Raw genomic sequence first — 19,184 nt, forward strand, 5'->3', positions numbered from 1 at the left:
AGAGTTACACAGACGCAGAGACAAGACTAAATTTTACATAATGTAAATGCGGAAAAATAATTTACAAAATTTCTTTCCAAATTAATATCGTTAAATCGATCGGAGATTGATCGAAATTCTGTTTCGATGTTAATATCTATTCAAATTGACTCGAATTATTTTGATTTGAATAATTGGGGGCTACAATTTTCTACGTGTCTGCTTGAAATAATCATTCGATTAGCATGCGGGATCTCCCAAGTTTAATCATGATGATCGTTCTCGCGTTCGCGGATATATAATTCATGAAATCGATCCTCTTGCTGAACGGATGTCGGAAAGGATACAACAGAAATGCCGCGCTTCCTTCTCCTCTTTTCCGTTACCCTCTTTGTTATGTGAAACCGCGACAGATGTATCGAACGGAATATTGTCGTCCCATCACGGGGGTGTTTGTTCGAGCATCGTTTTTCGTTATAATAATTTTCTTTCGCGATGCGAAGATGCAAGACTCGTTTTGCGGCCGAATGGTGGAAGTAGAGAGAAAAATATTTTGTATCGAGCACAATTCGCGGAGTGAAACGGTAATCGGGAACGACAGGCCGAGCTAACTCTTTCGATATTTGTGTGGCACTTTATATATCTCTATGTAATCTGTGCGTTATACTCTATATATATCTGCATTTCATAATCTTTCGTGATATGATTTTGTGAGAAAAATATTCTTAGTTTTACTTTTCCCGAATTTTGTCTGACCTCAATTCTAAATAATTTAATATTAATTCTATTAATAAAATATTAATTATATTAAAAAGAGATCTCTTGTTGTATAAAAGCAGATCGGTGAAACAATGCTTTTTGAGAATTAGAGCGTTAAAAGCCGCAAAACACGATTATTTAATTAATATTGATTATTTAATCAGTAACGCAGATTAGCAGCAACTTTGTAGAATTCATTTGCAATTCATAATGAGAAACACACATATATAGTGTTAATATTAAATAACATTATTAAATTTTAAATCCCTCCCAGTCATTTGTGATCATTCTTTGAAATACACAATGAACAGGATATACTTTACAATTAAAATTTTAAATGATTATATGTGCATGAAAAAGATTTAATTCTAATTTAATACTAGTGATATAAAGTGAGTTATTACTTTTAAAAAATTTTAATGTTTATATTTATTATTAAAAATTGTTTTATGTGCAGAAATAAGCTTATTAATTACCATAATTTTCCGTGCTTTGCATATATGTATATAAAATATAAAAATTTAAAAGTATTATTTAAAAATATTTTTTGTATACATTTTTTCATTTGATTTGAAATATCTGTATGCAAATATCGTGAATTAAAATGCGGAATCCAAAAAAAGATAGAAATTTTTTATGTAATGTTTATGCGTAACGTAAAATTCTTCACGTTTCTATGAAAAAAAGTTTGAAATAACGTTTATTCGTTTAATGGTTCCTCATTAAATAAGACAATATAATTCTAAATATTCTTTCCTTGATATATTCCTATTTTGCATCATAATTCTATATTTAAAAAATGGAGCACAATGTATAGAAGGCAATTGACGGATATATATATATATATTCTATTTGTCCCTGTGTTTATTGAACCTAGTAAAACAAAACCTAGTAAAAGAAAAATGAGAAGGGAGAGAGAAAAAGAGGAAGACTTCGCGCTTACTGTGGTCGAAGCGACTCGTGCCGCATCTCGATCAAGCGACCAATTATTTTCAAGAAGAAAAACGAAGTAAAAGCCGCGAGACAAAACCACCGCCGTGGAAGAAACGTTTTGCCGTTAGCCAATTATTCTTTGAGATGGATCAAACGATATTTTAAAACGGTCGAAATATGATAATTGACGACTCGCGGCTGATAGATAAAAAAGAACGACTCTTTTAGATTCAAAATCTATTTTATAATTTATAGAGAAATAATTATTTTATTTATGAGAGAAAAAATTTAGGAGAACGTAAATTTGCCAATGAAATTATGTTTTTATATTTTTTGTTTTCTGCATTATGTTATTTTTTTGCGCGTACAATGTATAACTTAACATAATTTTCTATTGAATTAGGGAGATGAGCACGCTATCTCCATATACGTTCACTAATTAAATAAACCTCAATTAAATCTGACATTAACAATATCTTATCTTACCAGGTCACATTCTCTCTTTGATATATTCCTCTCTTGTGTGAGTTAACTTGGAATATATCGCAGAACTACTCGTAATAAGAGAGATATTTGTTACATACATATGCATGAATGAAATGTCATACGTGTTAACAAAACTCGATACATCTCATTTAAACTGAATGTTCTATAAAATATAAAAAGAGTCAAGCAATATATGTATTATGAATATAAAAGAGATTTTTACGATATTTTAGATATCATGCGTATGCCACTATTAATTATAAAAAAAATATTACTAATAATATTACTAACAATAAAATATCTAGAAACAGATGATTTTATATCAAATTATACAAAGATCCAAATTTTTGCACCAAATATTTCTTATTATATAGTGAACAACTTATAAAAATTGAAGCGTGACAAGTTCGTACTTTTGTTCGAAAGAAGATCTCTCTCTTGAAAGAATAGTCTTTCTCTCATTTTCTGTTTCTCTCTCTCTCTCTCTCTCTCTCTCTCTCTCTCTCTCTCTCTCGATCGTGCAAAATACATATTTACGAGACAAGATTGACCCGCGTTGTGTGAGTGTCGATGATACGGTGAGGATATCGGGGCGAATGAATTTCATTACAGCCGGCGGACGCGTTTAATGCAGAGTAGCTCCGCCAGTCTAAAGGCTGGAGGGGCCAACTCAGCACTCTGATATTTCTTTGAATAGAGATCTGTGTCGTACGATAGGCTCGTATAAAAGACGGGAGAGAAGACGGAAGGAATTCCACCTCTATCTTACCCTTTTACTCGCCTTCTCGTCACCGTAGCTAACGTCACTTAGCATATTACCGCTCTCTATTCCTTTAGATCCGAATTTTCACGCTCTGCGTCTTGTAGATAAGTCCTCGTAGACCTAAACTCTCGTTGGCAGACCAAAGTAATCCTCATTACTAATTACGCCGTGTGTAAAATGGATTATAACGAAATGAATTATAAACATTTAAGAGGAAGATATTGAAGCGGGTAGACACACACAAAATATCTCATTTAATACAATTTCATAATAAAACAATTAAACCATTATAATTTATGTAATTAATTAATATTTATCTTGCCGATATAAATTATTACTTTTCCTCTTCTCTAATATTTTGTTACTCGCTTCTATTATCTCCATATACGTTTATCTCCATTATTGTTGTTTAGTTTATCTACAATTTCTACGTTTTACTCGAAAGAGATTAATCTCTCGAGGCATAATAAACGTTTTATGTCCATGTCTACATTTGATCGGGCGCGGGCACGTCAAAACCGCGGAGTAGCCTCGTATACTCGATATGAGTAACCCGGGAATAATCCGTCACCCTGTAAAAAGGGCGCCCGTTTACAGGTCCCAAATGGCGGGAAGAAGGACGGGAACATTAAATCCCAACAATACGAGCGTTAATCCGAATAGATGACGCTGACGGGGAAAGTGCGAAGATATACAATAGGTAGCGGAACGAAAACGTGCGGCAAACTCAATTTTCCGCGGTAACTTGATCGACGAGAAGATCGTAACGAAAGTCCGACTCGATCGTTTAATATTCATGGAGATATGGCAACGAGTTTTATAGTATTTCTCTCCGATACCGCGTCGGCCGACCAAAGCGAGGAGTCTCTACTTGAAAACGATCCACCGCGGATCAATCGAGTAAGACTCGCGAGAATTCTCATCCCGGTAGCGAGATAATGTAGAATGTCGGGAGGATTGTCAAGCAAAAAAAGATTTTCTCAATATCTACTTTTTGCTATTTTTTATGATTTGTTTCTGTGCAAACATATTGTTATTGGTGACTGAAAATGAGCAATTAAAATAGCAACAGAAGATTTTAATTTTGTCATCGTTATAATTGCAAGAAATGCAATATAATAATGATTTTTATAATAATTCGATTGAATAACATTGTTAGATAATACAAGATGATGAAATTGACACATTTCGTCGGTAATACGATCAATATTATTTTAATTGTCTCAGCTATCCAAATAGCATTTGTTCCAATTACTAACTGAAAGTTAATCGGATTATATTTGATTACTAAAATACTTAGAATCTGAAATATTCTAATATAACATTAGAACATAATGGAAAATAATATTTCCGTGAAAAAAAAAAGACAAAATTATTTAGAGTGAGTTTTTTTATGAGTACAGATAGATTGTTTAATTTTATAGATTGAATCTCTTTTCTTTGAAATGGTCTTAATCGATCATTTATTGATATTTGACATTGTATAAATATTTTTTCATTCAAAATAATTTTCATATATTTTTGTAAATTTTTTAATGTGACGTCTCTCTCTCTCTCTCTTTCTCTCTCTCTCATCCTATTGTAGTACCACTAGGAAAAGAATCTAGCAGAGTACGGGGTTCTCTAGCGCAACGTTAGTATGCACAATTCGTGACACGAATCGCCGCTTCGAGGAAGGCAATTATTACGAGTCGTATAATTAAGATGTGTGCTGGCTTGTGCAGTATAATAAGCGCGTTACATTCGAGCCACTAGAATCAGGTATTCATAACCAGTGCTTTTTAAGTCCGCTTAGCTCCAGGAAACATCGGATGGCACGAGTTTTATGTACGGGAATGTTAAGCGAGATATGTAGAACGGATATTTTTATGGCGTTCCCCGGTATAAAAACCGACTAACAGTAACGCGAGTTTGACTGCGCATCACCAACACGACAGTCTTTTGTGCTCTTGAAAGGGTCGACGAATCGGTTCTCGCGCGACGAGAGACGCAGCTGTTATTAAATGGAAGACAAAGACCAAGGGGAGCGGGACGATAATATAGTCAGACGAGATCGTGATGAGCGCGGATATTATCGTGTGTGCATTTTCATTTCGACGAGTGATTTCTAAAGACGATTGAATATTTTTAATTCCATTTATTAGATTGCCGTTGGAATTTTTCAATATTCATAAGCATATTCAATTTAGGAAAAAAATTTTATTGCATCATTTTATAATGTAAATCTAATAAATTCTTTTACAGTTTTATCATTAAAATCTAAAAAAATTCTTCTTAATGAAAATTAAATTGTTAGGTTAGGTTAAGTTAGGTTGTTCAATTATTAAATTATTTATTATTAATATTATTAACTTATTATACAAAATATCAAATAAAGAAAAAATGTCAAATATAGAAAAAATGATGTCGATAACATCAATAGTTATAATATTGAAACTTTGTAATTGATTTAATTATGACGTAGCGAAATATTTATAAACTAAATTTCATATTTATTTTGTCAGTTAACTCACACACACAAACTTCGCTCTTATTAATTCAGTATTCTTATCAATATTTCTAATCGTTTAAATTCTATTGGAAACAGTATTTTGAATGAAATATCAAATAGAGTTTGATATATTAATTACCACACATTACAAAATAACATTTATACGTACAAAGATTTATGCTATGCTCGCGCTATAACGTCAGACTCGAACGATTTGTTTCCTGGTTTTCTCAACGAGGTCAACGAGAGTCATAAATCAAAAAGCGAACGAGTATGGAGGCTTCCAATCAATTAGGCGCATTCGCGAGAAAAATGGCTTTGTCGATCGAATCGCTCTCGTTATTTCCCGCATAACGAATGAAATGGTCTTTGAAATCTCAATGCAATTCACGCATGTCTTGCGATACTACTAGAAAAATGTCGCGTAAAAGAGCGCCATCGTAATTTCGTATCCGTATTTTCTTCGTACAAAAAGGAGCACAAAAGGAGCTGACATGAAATATCCAGTGCAAATGCAAATTCTGTGTTCTACTGTTTTATAACGGAGAGAAGTTTACGATAAAGATAGCATATCTCAATATCTTATAAGAAATTGAGATTTTTTCCGTCTCGTATAATCCTGTCATCTGTCTGAATGTTATCTTGAAGAGATGTCAGAATGCATTATATTTTAATGAAAAATCTATCGCATAAAAATAATTTTTCAGAGAAACTTTAAACTCAATCTACAAAGTTATGATTCTCAAATGTCTCGGAGATGTCTAATCGATATCCATTTTATAAGAAATAACTTACTTTCTAAAGTATCTCGCTGAAATTAAGTAGATCGTTTTATTAAAATATGAAATTACTATATATATATCTAATAAAAAATTAATTGGAAGTTAATTTGGAACCGAGATATTAGACTTCGCATATTTTCGCTATACATATGTAAAATTATATAACGTTTTATTGGAATTACAATTATTATCCAATTAACTACTAATTATATATGTAAATTTATATATTAGTATATATTATATGTTATATTCTATAAATTTATTCTATAAATTCTATATATTTATATTTAAATTTTAAGAACTTAACTTACTTTTTTGATAAATTAATTTGACTTTTATAGATATTTTTTATTTTTTATACTTTATTTAAAAAGTTCTTGATTTTACAACACGTTTTATGAAACATTAGTATCGGTGCTAATCCACATGTAATAAAGTACCTAATCTTTCTCTCGTTGAAAGATATCGCGTACAATCAATATGATCTGCATCGTGAATCGTAGAGGCTGTTTCGTAACCGCAGCAGAAATGAAATTTCTTCGTGCGAAAAAGATTTATTGGTTGCTCTATTTTATACAAATTGATGGTTGGTTCTTTCAATGCATTTATATGATGCAATTAGGAAAATTGTAGGCTAGAAGGATTGCATAATGTGCATAAATAAATCACTACATAACACGAATGGTAGAAATAACGAATAATAAATATGTAATAATCATAATATATGTATATCATTAATTATTAAACAAAATTGCATATTAAACTTAATAACAATTTTCATTTTAAACTAAATCTGTCTCTTTTATTCTTTTATTTTTAGGATGGTTATAATTTTAATATAGGTTTCCTTAAAATATAACTGTTTGAATACGCATATACATATCAAAGATGATGTAAATTTTTATAAATTTAAAGAATTTTGAACATAATTATTATTCAGAAAAAATATAAAATATAATTATATTTAAGATTATTTTTGTGTCGCCAGTGAAGAATAAAATTAAGCAATTATTGTAAACGACCCAACTGGCTTAATTGATCTTTATTAATTCGATATCATATATAAATATACAGACTACGTTTCGACCTTTGGTTCAGGTCCTTATCAAGTCTAAAATTAAAGGATAATACTATATAGAAGGAATTATTTTATAAAAGCATAGCGCAAACCAAGTTAAAAACAACAATTATTATAAAGTAAATGATTAAAACATACTTAAAATTTTTTTCTTTTTTCAACATGTTACAATTCTCTCTGTACTAAACGTTTCGTATAGATGGTAAAAAACGAACTAAGTTAGACATCCTTTATTATTCTATCATAAATAGGGTTTAAATTCTCTGTGTCTTTATATAGGTTAATCGTGTTGTTAAATTTTTTTATATAAAACATTTCAGCTATCTTTTTTCCTAGTATGTGTTCACGATGTAAAATATTAAAGATTGTCCATTTAAAGTCATGTAAATATTCATTTCTATGTTTGCTTATAACGCTTTGGTTACTAATATGCAATTTTATGTTATTCATATGTTCTTTTATTCGAGTATTTAGGTGTCTTTTAGTCTGTCCAATGTATGTGGCGTGGTAAGGACCTGAACCAAAGGTCGAAACGGAGTCTGTATATTTATATATGATATCGAATTAATAAAGATCAATTAAGCCAGTTGGGTCGTTTACAATAATTGCTTAATAATTATCATAATATTTTTAAAAAATCATATTTATTTATTTATTAAATACTGAGAGCCGATAAAAATATTTCTTAAATTTACTTAATAATTATATTTTATAATATAAGCAAAATAATATTTCAATAATTTATGCTATATAACTCAAAATTGAGACATGCAATAGCTTTTGATTGCTTTTCAGCGTTATACCTTTATCGGGTCAAACCACTATTGATCCTTAATACACAGTTCGACGTAATCGGACCGTTTCGTGATTAGCGAGACTCCTAAAGTTGGTGCAAGCCGTTAGATACGTCATTCGATTAGCGCTCGTCGAGTGAAAGCATAGTTTCTGGAAAGCCTAACCGGCCAATAACGAGCGATCAACAGCATCATGAAAATTGGGACACCTTTAGATCAATTGGCAATTAACCGTTGCGTCCGGAGCGGACTTTATGAAATCTCGATTCGATTACATCGAAGTGTGTACTTTGGTCGGTTCGCGGAGATTGGGCGTCATAGTTGCCAATGGCGGAAAATTGGAAATTTACCTAAGCAATTTGCCAGGCACGCTCACCTGTTCGTCGTCGTTTTCCTCGCAATTCTCTATTATTTTTAAGTAGGTCATTCGTGCGGCCTATATAAAATTTTCAGCATTGCGGCATAATTCTAATTATAATTTTTTAAATATAATATTTTTAAACTAGTTTTTGTATCACTGAATTCTTTATAGACATATATAATACATATACTTATGTTTCGATTATATATATGTATATGTATATATAATATTTTACTTATATTAGAAAAACACATGACACATTTAATTCACAATAGAATTAAAAATTGTTTCTTGTTTTATTCTAATTATTGTTAAAGAATTAAAATATTAGAGCAAATCGACGATGACAAATGAGAGAGACAGAGAGAGTGAATAGATCGTAATAAATATATGAGTATTTAAATATTATATATTTGTCTAACTATATATAGTCATCTCTTTAAACAATCTGACGGATAAAACGCTTCATTTCTCATAATCCTACGTTGAAATTGTATGGAAGGCTTTAAAAGAACCGTGCGCCTTTATATCCCTAAACAAGGAAACTTTTTTTCATTTTCACTACTATTACTCGTTTGTACAGCTCAATCCGCCTCTCTTGCCCACGAAGCACATGGAAGTATACACGAAGGACGATATTAATAAAGTAGGAGGAAAGTAGTTCGCGAAAGATGTAGAGAGTTTCCGGTATCCGCGCGAGAGAAAAAGAGGATGAGAAGGAGAGAGCAGTATAGAGTCCGAGAGTGAGATAAAAATTGAAAAAGATGGAAGTTTCGCGAGAGAAAAACGGGAACACGTGCAGAAGAAAGCACAGAGAGGGAAAAGAGGGAAAAGAGAAACGCGCTGCAAAATGGTCGACTATCCGTCAAGCATTGAAAGGCGAGATAGAGACGTATTGAGAAAACCGGGACAAAAACCTATTGTTAGGCATGCTGCAGGAATAGTACCTGCTACTTGTCACCTTCCGACCCCTTTTCAGTCTCGTTCGTAGCATGTAAGTGTCAATCGTCAATGCGAATACGTAAGAGGGAATTGTACAATCGACGCAAAATTGTACGCGTTTGAAATCGTTGACAATTATTTCCGCACGATCGATTGATCCAGCTTCGCTTGGAATCAACTCTTCCTTTCTCATTTTCGATTTAGAATTTTTAAGAAATGTGTAAAAATTTGAAATTAATTTTTTGGAAAAAAAAGATTTTTAGTGACATTAAAAAAAAAAAAGAAATATGTTTATTTCGTGAAATATTTCATATGCTGAAAATTTCGATAATTAATGTAAGGTGTAAGGCAATGTAATTTTCTTTCAATACGATAATTTTCAATATGATAATTTTGTCTCCGAAAGAAATTTAAAAAAGTAATAAAAGAAGAATAGAAAAAGAGAAGAATAATACGTTTTAATATATTTCTTTTATTTTTGTGTCAATAATTAATCGAGAAAACTTTAAAAATTTTCCACCTATTAATATAATATTATCGTTTAAATGTAAATCGCTTTCTATCCGGATTTGAAAAGCAGATTGTACAAATAAGGTTAAAGCACGCAATATTTTACAGAGGCATACGCGTTGTAAACTTATTTAGACCGCTAATTATGAAACTTCACAGGTAAGACCGATGAGGGTTATTATGTATAGTTCATAACAAATTTAAACTCGGGATCTAATTAAAAATTCTTGCCGTCGCGTCGTAGGTATACAGCTTTAACAATCGTGCAGCTTTATCGATTTTGAAGTCTCGTTTAGCTTTATCGCAACATATTTAATCGAAGACGTGAGAGAAAAAGAGGGAGAGAGATATATACTAATGAAAATTAGAAAAAATGCTCCAATGTACATATTTGAACATTTTTTCCGGAAGCGTATAGTAATACTGGCAAAACTAGCGTATTACCTCGTTACTTGGTTTTCAGGAAGCGTAGAAGTAATTACACAAGTAGAGGAAAAGTAACAAATCGTTTTGCCAGACAGCGGTAATAAACGGCGGCAACTGTTTTAAGTAGTCCAGTCATTTTACTGTCGGACACGCGCTAGTCCTTCAGTGAGAGCTATTTTCTCGCGAAAGCGTAACAGCCGCCGCATTTCGTATTTCATTTAGAATGACGTTTATGCCATTACAATAGAATAATGGTTGAGAAATAGTTAGACATTGTGTCAGAATTATATGTATTTCTACAATTCGTAAAATGAATTTGCTATTTTTTCTCACACATTCTGAATTTTTCCGACTTTTATATGATTATTTTAGACTTTAGAAAAATACATACGGATGTGTTTTACTATTTTCAAAATAATTTTAATTATGATAATATATAATAGATACAATATATAATATAATAGATTGTGACATTTCGAAAATTGATTTAAATAATATTTATATACGCATGATAGAAATTGCTATTCTTTTAGATTAACATCTATTATTCTCACACAACTCCATACAGCTAAAAAACATAACATAATTATTTCATAAAGGCATCTTCTATCGCAATCTGTTATAGATTAATTGATGTTTCTATCAGCCCCTTTTCGTTCTCCGATCCAATGAAGGGGGGGAAGGGAGCAAATATGAAATTTAATTCTCTAGCCTGCGGGGATGCGAACAGAAACGTTAATTCGATGCGACGGCTCAGCTCGCTCGTACTGTCAATAACACATTTTTCCTCGTATCGACATAGTCTCTTGTATCGAGAGAGCTGCTCGGCTGTGAGCACCGCAGGTTCTCTCGTACACGTGTTATACCTAGTAAGCCTGGTTATTAACATGGCGCTGATCGCGCAAAAGCCCTCGAAAAGCCCCGTCCGCCGAGTGGCTACCTGCGAACGAAGTGTCGGACAGGTGTCAATCGCCAATCGATACTGAAAGGGAGGGGGAGAGAGAGAGAGAGGGAAAGGGAGAGAAGGGTCCTCTTGAATATCCACGCTGGGGTTAATTGCGAGATATCACGGCGGTGCGTGTGTCGTCGACAGTGGAAAACGCGCTCTGATGGACACTCTCGATTAACTCGAGAGAACCGAGCGACAACAACGGGGCGGCTAGGGTGTTCACCCGATCGCTTGTTTTCTCTCCGGGTACTTTTTCAGCTTTTGACAACGATCGATGGTGCTGATGGGGCTAATGCGATGGTCGCGACGTTTACTGATGACACTTATGATAGTGAATACGGTCCAGGCGCGGACGCTTCGACCAAGGCTCCTCGATCAGCTTTCCCGATAACCGGTGTATGTGACATAAATATCTCAATTGTTGAATTAATACCTTAATATTAATTAAATATCGCACGCGCGATTGTATTTATTAATGACGGCACTCACGGATAAAATGATATTAAATGAATTTACCGATGACAGTTGCAATCGCGAGTACTCTCTCTTTGAAAGTCGTATTAATTCTATGAACCAATATATCCCTCGTTTTGATATAAATATTAATCATATATTCAATAAACTAAATATTTGTCAATATTATCTCTATAAATATCGCCGATATCAGTTTAATACGTGTATGTACTTAAAACGCTTTATTAATGCAAATAATTTGAGTTATTAAATATTTCACGAGAGGAAAAGTGAAACACGGAAATCACAATTCGATAATATCAATGCATAATATTTTAAAAATGCGACTGTATTATACGCTGTGTGTATATTTTTTGTGCATGAAATTTTTCTCATTGTTTAAATGAAATTATTTTGTTCAATTGAATTGTTCAAACTATATCAAAGAAATAAATATTCATTAAGCTCTGTTGCAAAATGAAATCGAATGTACGTTTCGACCGAACAACGCAATTATAAAATTGATTAATAATATAGCGATTATAAAATTCATTAATATAACATAATAATAAACATGTGTAAACTGACACATGAATATTGAATAGTTTATTAAAAATTTAACGGAAGCTATGAAATATTTTTCTATTTTAATAAATTGCAATATGTTATATGCGTAGAAGACTCTGGCATATATATTTTCTTACATTTATATAGAGATATTATTACAATATAAGAATTATAAATAAAAATGCTAATAGAAATGTTGATTTTTATTATCACTTTTGCGTTAAAAAATAAGTATCGGAAATTAATCTCTACAAGAATCTCCGCGGTTCGTAAATTAAATTAACGGGTGAGGAAAAAATATTTTATTCGTCAACACGACGTCATTTTAATCAATAGAATCAATTAGGAGACAACAGAGTGCGTGTCATGAGTATCCGGAACAATCGATTTTCCATGTCCCCCTCTCTCTTTTTCTTTTTTTCTCTCCCTTCCCCCCCCCTCTCTCTTATAATTAGAAGAGAGAAGCATCGACGTTAAAACAATTGGGCGTATGCGTGTAACCGCCTCTGCAAAGCGTTACGGATATGCGAGGACGCATATTCGTCTCTCTCTCACTCTCGATGTCATCCGGACGATGACGCGTCCTGACAACCGGAATCGCGGGGAAAGCGATTCCTGGGCGTGACATCCGGTCACGCGGCTCGCATGCGAGAGCGCTGCGATGCGAACTCGATCGCCTCTCACGACGGCGAGAATGGAATTCGACAGGCCGCACTCCACACCGTCCGTCCGTCCTCTCTGTCACCCTCACCCTCTGATGTTGGTCGCTGACGCATACTCCACCCTCACTTGCGTGATCCATGGATACACATACACATATGTACATTTAAACATGTTAAACCCTTGTCTCCTTTTAGTCTCTAGTCTCTCCCTTTCTCTCTTGGTCCCTTGCCCGCTACTTCTTTTCACTTTGTCATAATTATATTTAATTCATTAATTATGCACTGCAGTTTATCAACGATTATAGTTTTGAATCATAGTTTTTTCAAATCAGATAATTATGTATATATAAGTTTTTCATAAAGTATCTCTAATTCAGTATGGAAAAATTGTTGATATAAAGAAAAGTTTATAAATTTCAATTTTTTTACGAAAATTCTCAAAATAGAAATTCAATTTTAATTTTAAAGGCCGCATATTCTAGGATATGTATATTTATCTTGATAATTTATTTTATATAAGTGTGTATTTACTTGCTCAAATATTTTCGACATATAATTACAATCACTGGCGGATCCTGGGAGGGATATTATATAGATATAAAGAATTTCGCCTAATTATTTTCGTGCAACGAAATTATCTCATCATTTCGTCGTATGTCTGACTTAATCTAAACTTAACTCCTTGAATGCGTAATGAGTATAATTTACAGTGTATCTTATACATACATATTGTATATATTACGTAGATATAAAGAATTTCGTCTAATTATTTTCGTGCAACGAAATTATCTTATCATTTCGTCCTATGTCTGACTTAATCTAAACTTAACTCCTTGAATGCGTAATGAGTATAGTTTACAGTGTATCTTATACATACATATTGTATATATTATATGTATAGATATAAAGAATTTCGCCTAATTATTTTCGTGCAACGAAATTATCTCATCATTTCGTCGTATGTCTGACTTAATCTAAACTTAACTCCTTGAATGCGTAATGAGTATAATTTACAGTGTATCTTATACTTTTATATATATATATATATATATATATAAAATATATATATATAAAATATTCTTTATATCTATATAATATATACAATATGTATGTATAAGATACACTGTAAACTATACTCATTACGCATTCAAGGAGTTAAGTTTAGATTAAGTCAAACATAGGACGAAATGATGAGATAATTTCGTTGCACAAAAGCAATTAGGCGAAATTCTTTATATCTATGTAATATATATATACAATATGTATGTATAAGATACACTGTAAATTATACTCATTACAATATTACGCATTCAAGGAGTTAAGTTTAGATTAAGTCAGACATAGGACGAAATGATGAGATAATTTCGTTGCATGAAAATAATTAGGCGAAATTCTTTATATATATATATATATATATATATATATATATATATATATACATACATACACAATATATATACACACTGGCAAATCCGGGGGGGGGCGGTTACCCTCCCTGCAAATTAAAAAAAACAGTTTTGCTGAATTTGTTTAAAAAATATAAATAAAGAAAAACAAACATTAAAGAGCTATCGACGTCGTTGATCCTGGAATAAAAGCTAATCATGAAACCAAAAATATTAAATAAAATAATTTTGCAAACCCCCCCCCCCCCCCATTATCGACGTCAGGATCCGCTATAGTGATTATAATTGTATATTATATAATTATAATTAAAGAATTATGTCGCAATTTGACTAAAGTGAACATAACTGTTGTTATGATACAAAATATATTTAATTCTTTTTCTTCTACTTGAAAAAATGACAGAATGACAAATCGCATATTACATCGTGACTTTACATTTATTTCTATTTGCAGTGATTTTTGAAAAATTTATTTTTCTACACTTTTAGTAACATATTTTGCGTAATTATCTCTTCAGACAAGATTTGCTTTAAAATAATAAATGGGCTTTTCTCTTTACCTTCCCGCTGCCCTTCTTTCTCTCCTCTTTTTCTCTCGTTCCTATAGCCTCTTACACAAACTTCACCCTTTGCCACTTACCCTTTTCGTCTTTCTTTCGCACATTTCTCACACATACAGTCTCTTTCCCTCTCTTTCCTCATAACGTCTCCCTTTTACCTCGAGCGGCCATTAAATGTCAGCGGCAGGTCGCCGATGACGGAGTGCCGGCGCCGTCGCACAATGCTCGAGTGCAATTGCATCGAGACGAATACGCGAGCCGGAAGATTGACGGAGCACGTGATTTCGGGTTATTACTTTCGCGCATCTACATCATAAGGCGAGATAAAGTTGACGATAGTCGAAGAGAGTCAAGAAATAATTATAATAGAATTTTGAGCTATCTATATAAAAAGAGATCGACAGGTATACAAACTTAAACTTTGTATAGGAAGCCGCGATACATAGGATTGTTAGTATATTAACGATAAATGATATCTTTTGCGGCATGAAGAAGATCGATACCGCTATTACGATCATTCAACGATGATTTGCCGATCCCGATATATCACTGACGGTTGCCTCGAATGCGGCGATTACGCCCTATTGTATAATACAACAATAGCGCGTTCGCTATTCCTGATGCACTTTACCGGAGTGCACTCGGTGGTTTACGTCGCCGACTGACAGATACGCAATTCCTGCTTTATTATTTCGCGACGTGCGCGTCCGTGACGTCCATTCGATGGGCGTCATAGTCGATTGAGCGCCCATCTAATTAGCGTCAAGCCATACGCGATCCTGTCCCGACATTAGGCGTCAAGAGATTCGGACGCGCACCGCGTCCTTCCTGCTTCCCTTCCTCGTCATCTCTCCTTTCCATTCTGATTAACCAGAACCCCCTTACTCTACTCTGTCGGTTAATATCAGTACTGTCAGTTCTGTATAGTGCGTTGTCTTGTATATTTCGCGTTAACAAGTTTCAGCCCCAATTGCGAAGCTTATTTGCATTCGTGAAATTAAACTCGGCGAACTTAGTTAAACTTTAATTGTGGCTAATTTAATAATTATTAGATAATGCAGCAGTTAGCGTACTAATAATATAATTATTATTACAATCATTAAATATCATTAAAATGCGATTATAATTTATACGAATCGTATATACAAATATTTATCAGACTTCAGTGAAAATTTGATAAAGATAATGTATTTTTTCAAAGTTCATTAATATATATTTCATAAAGATCCGCTATTAAGTCAGTAATAATCCAATCTAACGTAATGATTATCTAATAAAAGGTGTCTGAGATTTATGTGACAATAATTTGGTTAATGAAATAAATTACGTAATCTCGTCGAAAACAAGATTTCACATCGATATGTCGATGCCGGCGGAAAATACCGCACATTATACTTGCAGTATTTGGCAATCTGGCCGCTGCATTTCGGGACTCTATCCTCGTGTCGGTCCTGACGAGAGGGCAAATCTGGAAATTAAATTTCGTCGGATCTGACTCCGAATACCAAGCGCCTTGTACGAGAGCCAAACTAACTCGCCCGCCATCTCCATCCTGTTCGTCCTCTCCAATTTTAGTCTCCTTCTAGTTTTCGGCATCTCCGTTGCGCGGGAAAGAACGCGGCGATTGAGATAAAAGCAGCAGAGCGTTGAAAAAGAGTGTCTCCCCGCTGTCGGCCATCCGGGTGGCAATATAACCGACTGGACGTTCTGCCACGACGAGATATATAAGGGGTTGTTCCTTCTCTCTCCCCAGAGATTTGGCACCTTTTCTCTCTGAGAAGCATTCGTTCTCATCTTCCTTTTCCTTCCGTACTTTCTATCTATCGGTCCATTGCCAGGGTGACACTTTTGTTTTTCCTCGGCGACGAATCGTCGTTGAAGATCGCGGGGCTACGTGATGAGGCAGGGGTGAAAGAAGGAATAGGGAGAGAAGAGTAGTGGAAACCTGATTTTTCTCAGGGAACCTTGATCCTTTACTCTCGAGTGGATGATCCGTGCCATTTCGTTTCGTACGGGATCTCGCCGATATCCCGACGGATTATACGTGGATCCCGCACTCGTTCCTCGAGGCTGGACCGAATGTGGAGATTGGTTGGATTGGCGGCCGTGGCTATTGAGGTCGATCGTAGTATTGTTCGCCGAGTGTCGAGGTTGTTCAATGGTGACAGCTTTTATTTCGCCTTTCCTGTTATCTATATCTTGATGTCGATTAAATTGTCGCGATGAGAGCCGAGCGCCGCGAAAGAATGGAGAAAGATTCGACCATCGTCTCTCAGTTGTTTGATATATTTCTTTAACTCGCGCATACAACAAGCTATCTAATCGTTGACCAAATTTACATTACTTTTTTATTAACTATAGAACAACACAAGCGCTACGCGCGCGCCATTCTTCGGTTTTATGTTAAAAAAATATTTTTTAAAAATAATATAAAGTTTGTTTAAACTCGATCAGTATTTTTTCATAGAAATTAGCTGATCAAAGCGAAAATTTGTTAATTAAATTTTAAAATAATAATGTTATAAAAATTAAAATAGTAATATGTTGTAAATAATATATTATAATACCTTATTTTTGATTAATATTTTTTGACAGAAATCAGCTGATAACTGCCAAAAATATTAATCAAGTTTAAAGTATTATAACATATTATTTAAAATATATTATTATTCTAAAAATTAATTAGCAAATGAACGCTTAATCAGCTGATTTCTGTCAAAAAAATTAATAAAGCGAAAATTTGCTAATTAAATATTCTATCCTACATATTTATATTTATATTGTGTATATTGTAATGCGAAATAATAAGATTATTCTAATACATGTATGTATTTTATTTTTGTTACAGGTAGCATTGCGATACATAATACGATTCACGCGTCGTGTCGGGAGTGCCGTGTAAAATATCGCGCGTCGGGAGTGCCGTGTAAAGTTTCGCGTGTCGGGAGTGCCGTGTAAAGTCGGACAATCGTAATTATTCGTGTTTTCGCGAGTGTCGTGAGTGCTACGAAGGAGCAAGAGAGGAGGAGGAGGCCCGGGGAGGCATCGGGCGACAGCGAGGCAACTGTGAGGTATGCAAAATAAAAACATTTTTTCTAAACTGCTTGCTTATGAGATATTCGACACACACATATGTGTATACATGTATATACATAATTTGAATATTTTGTTTTCAGATCAATGTGCTGTGGACTACAACTCCGCTACTGTACGTTTCGGTGAGTGAGAAATTGTTTATTTTATAACATTTTTATAGCGATAATGATTAGATTAACATCTTTTTTATAACAATATAATATCAGAAGATAGAAGCAAGTCTCGCTAAAATACTTGTTCGTAATTTCAAAACGTTTTTAACCTCAACATTTCTTGTTTTAAATAAAATTTTCAATTTACGAGAAAATTGAGTTAATCTCATATCGCGAAAATCAATTGCGGCGGTTCTTAAAACTGGACGGATCCGATTGATGTGGCCTTTTTCCGCTCCGACACGCTCGAATGGAAGCGCCGCGGAATTTTGCGATGAAATGCGAGTGATTAACGTTAACGTACGATTAACAGTTCGACTGAAACAAACGCTATGCTAAAACGGATCTAGAGCGTACGGACATACGTATATATACTCGACACCGGTAACTCGCTTAACTGATAATAGCTCTCGCCTTTGTAAGGGCAACAAGTGCTTTGTAGAGCCGATTTGTGTTATATATCGATTCGCGCGACGAAAAGCTACGCTCGCGCGTTCGCCACGGAGCTTTCATTAGATTTGGCCTTTGCTTTTACCTGCTCAACTGTCCCTCCCGAAGGCCAGTTAGCTGTCTCTGACTTGCAAGCGCGAGATTGCTCCAATTAGGACCACAGAGCACGTCAAAGTGGCCGAGCCACAAACGACACATTATTCGAATAATCTATCAAATTATCTCTGCCGTGGGAATTGTTCATATAAAGGGAGTCGCAATTCAAAGAGGAAAGATTTGATGATGAATGAAGAATATTATTTTAAAAAATAAAAAAAAAAACTTTTCTATACGCATAGCTTAAATTTCACTTGACTTTGAACGTATCATGTTTTGGAATTTATACGACGATATTAATGTAAATGATATTGAACGGGTTTGCGGGATCCAAATTCCTCTTTCTCTGATGCAATATTCAAGCAGGCGCTTTGGATTATGACCCATGATAGCTCCTCGCGCTCGCGCATTATTGATGAACGATATTAGACGGCGAATCTTATTATGTACAAGTCTTCATGGCAGTCATTAAGTTACACTTAGTTCCTA

General features: G+C 33.8%; 2 protein-coding genes across 6 annotated transcripts in view; one reads left to right on the top strand and one right to left on the bottom strand.

Annotated features, from left to right (window-relative positions):
* Positions 1–19,184, bottom strand: part of LOC145935685 (agrin) — a 495,549-nt gene that overhangs the window by 253,592 nt on the left and 222,773 nt on the right. The gene's annotated exons all lie outside the window — the stretch shown is intronic.
* The window catches only part of LOC145935697 (uncharacterized), a 231,744-nt gene that overhangs the window by 50,346 nt on the left and 162,214 nt on the right, over positions 1–19,184 (top strand). The window contains exons 4-5 of the mRNA XM_083037233.1: positions 17,750–17,972; positions 18,078–18,119. The gene's annotated coding sequence lies outside the window, so the exon portion shown is untranslated. The remainder of the gene's footprint in view (positions 1–17,749; positions 17,973–18,077; positions 18,120–19,184) is intronic.

Source organism: Prenolepis imparis, unplaced genomic scaffold (assembly GCF_030444845.1).
Source record: "Prenolepis imparis isolate NDT839.2.m4 unplaced genomic scaffold, iyPreImpa1.0 SCAF_4, whole genome shotgun sequence".
NCBI classification, from domain to species: domain Eukaryota; kingdom Metazoa; phylum Arthropoda; class Insecta; order Hymenoptera; family Formicidae; genus Prenolepis; species Prenolepis imparis.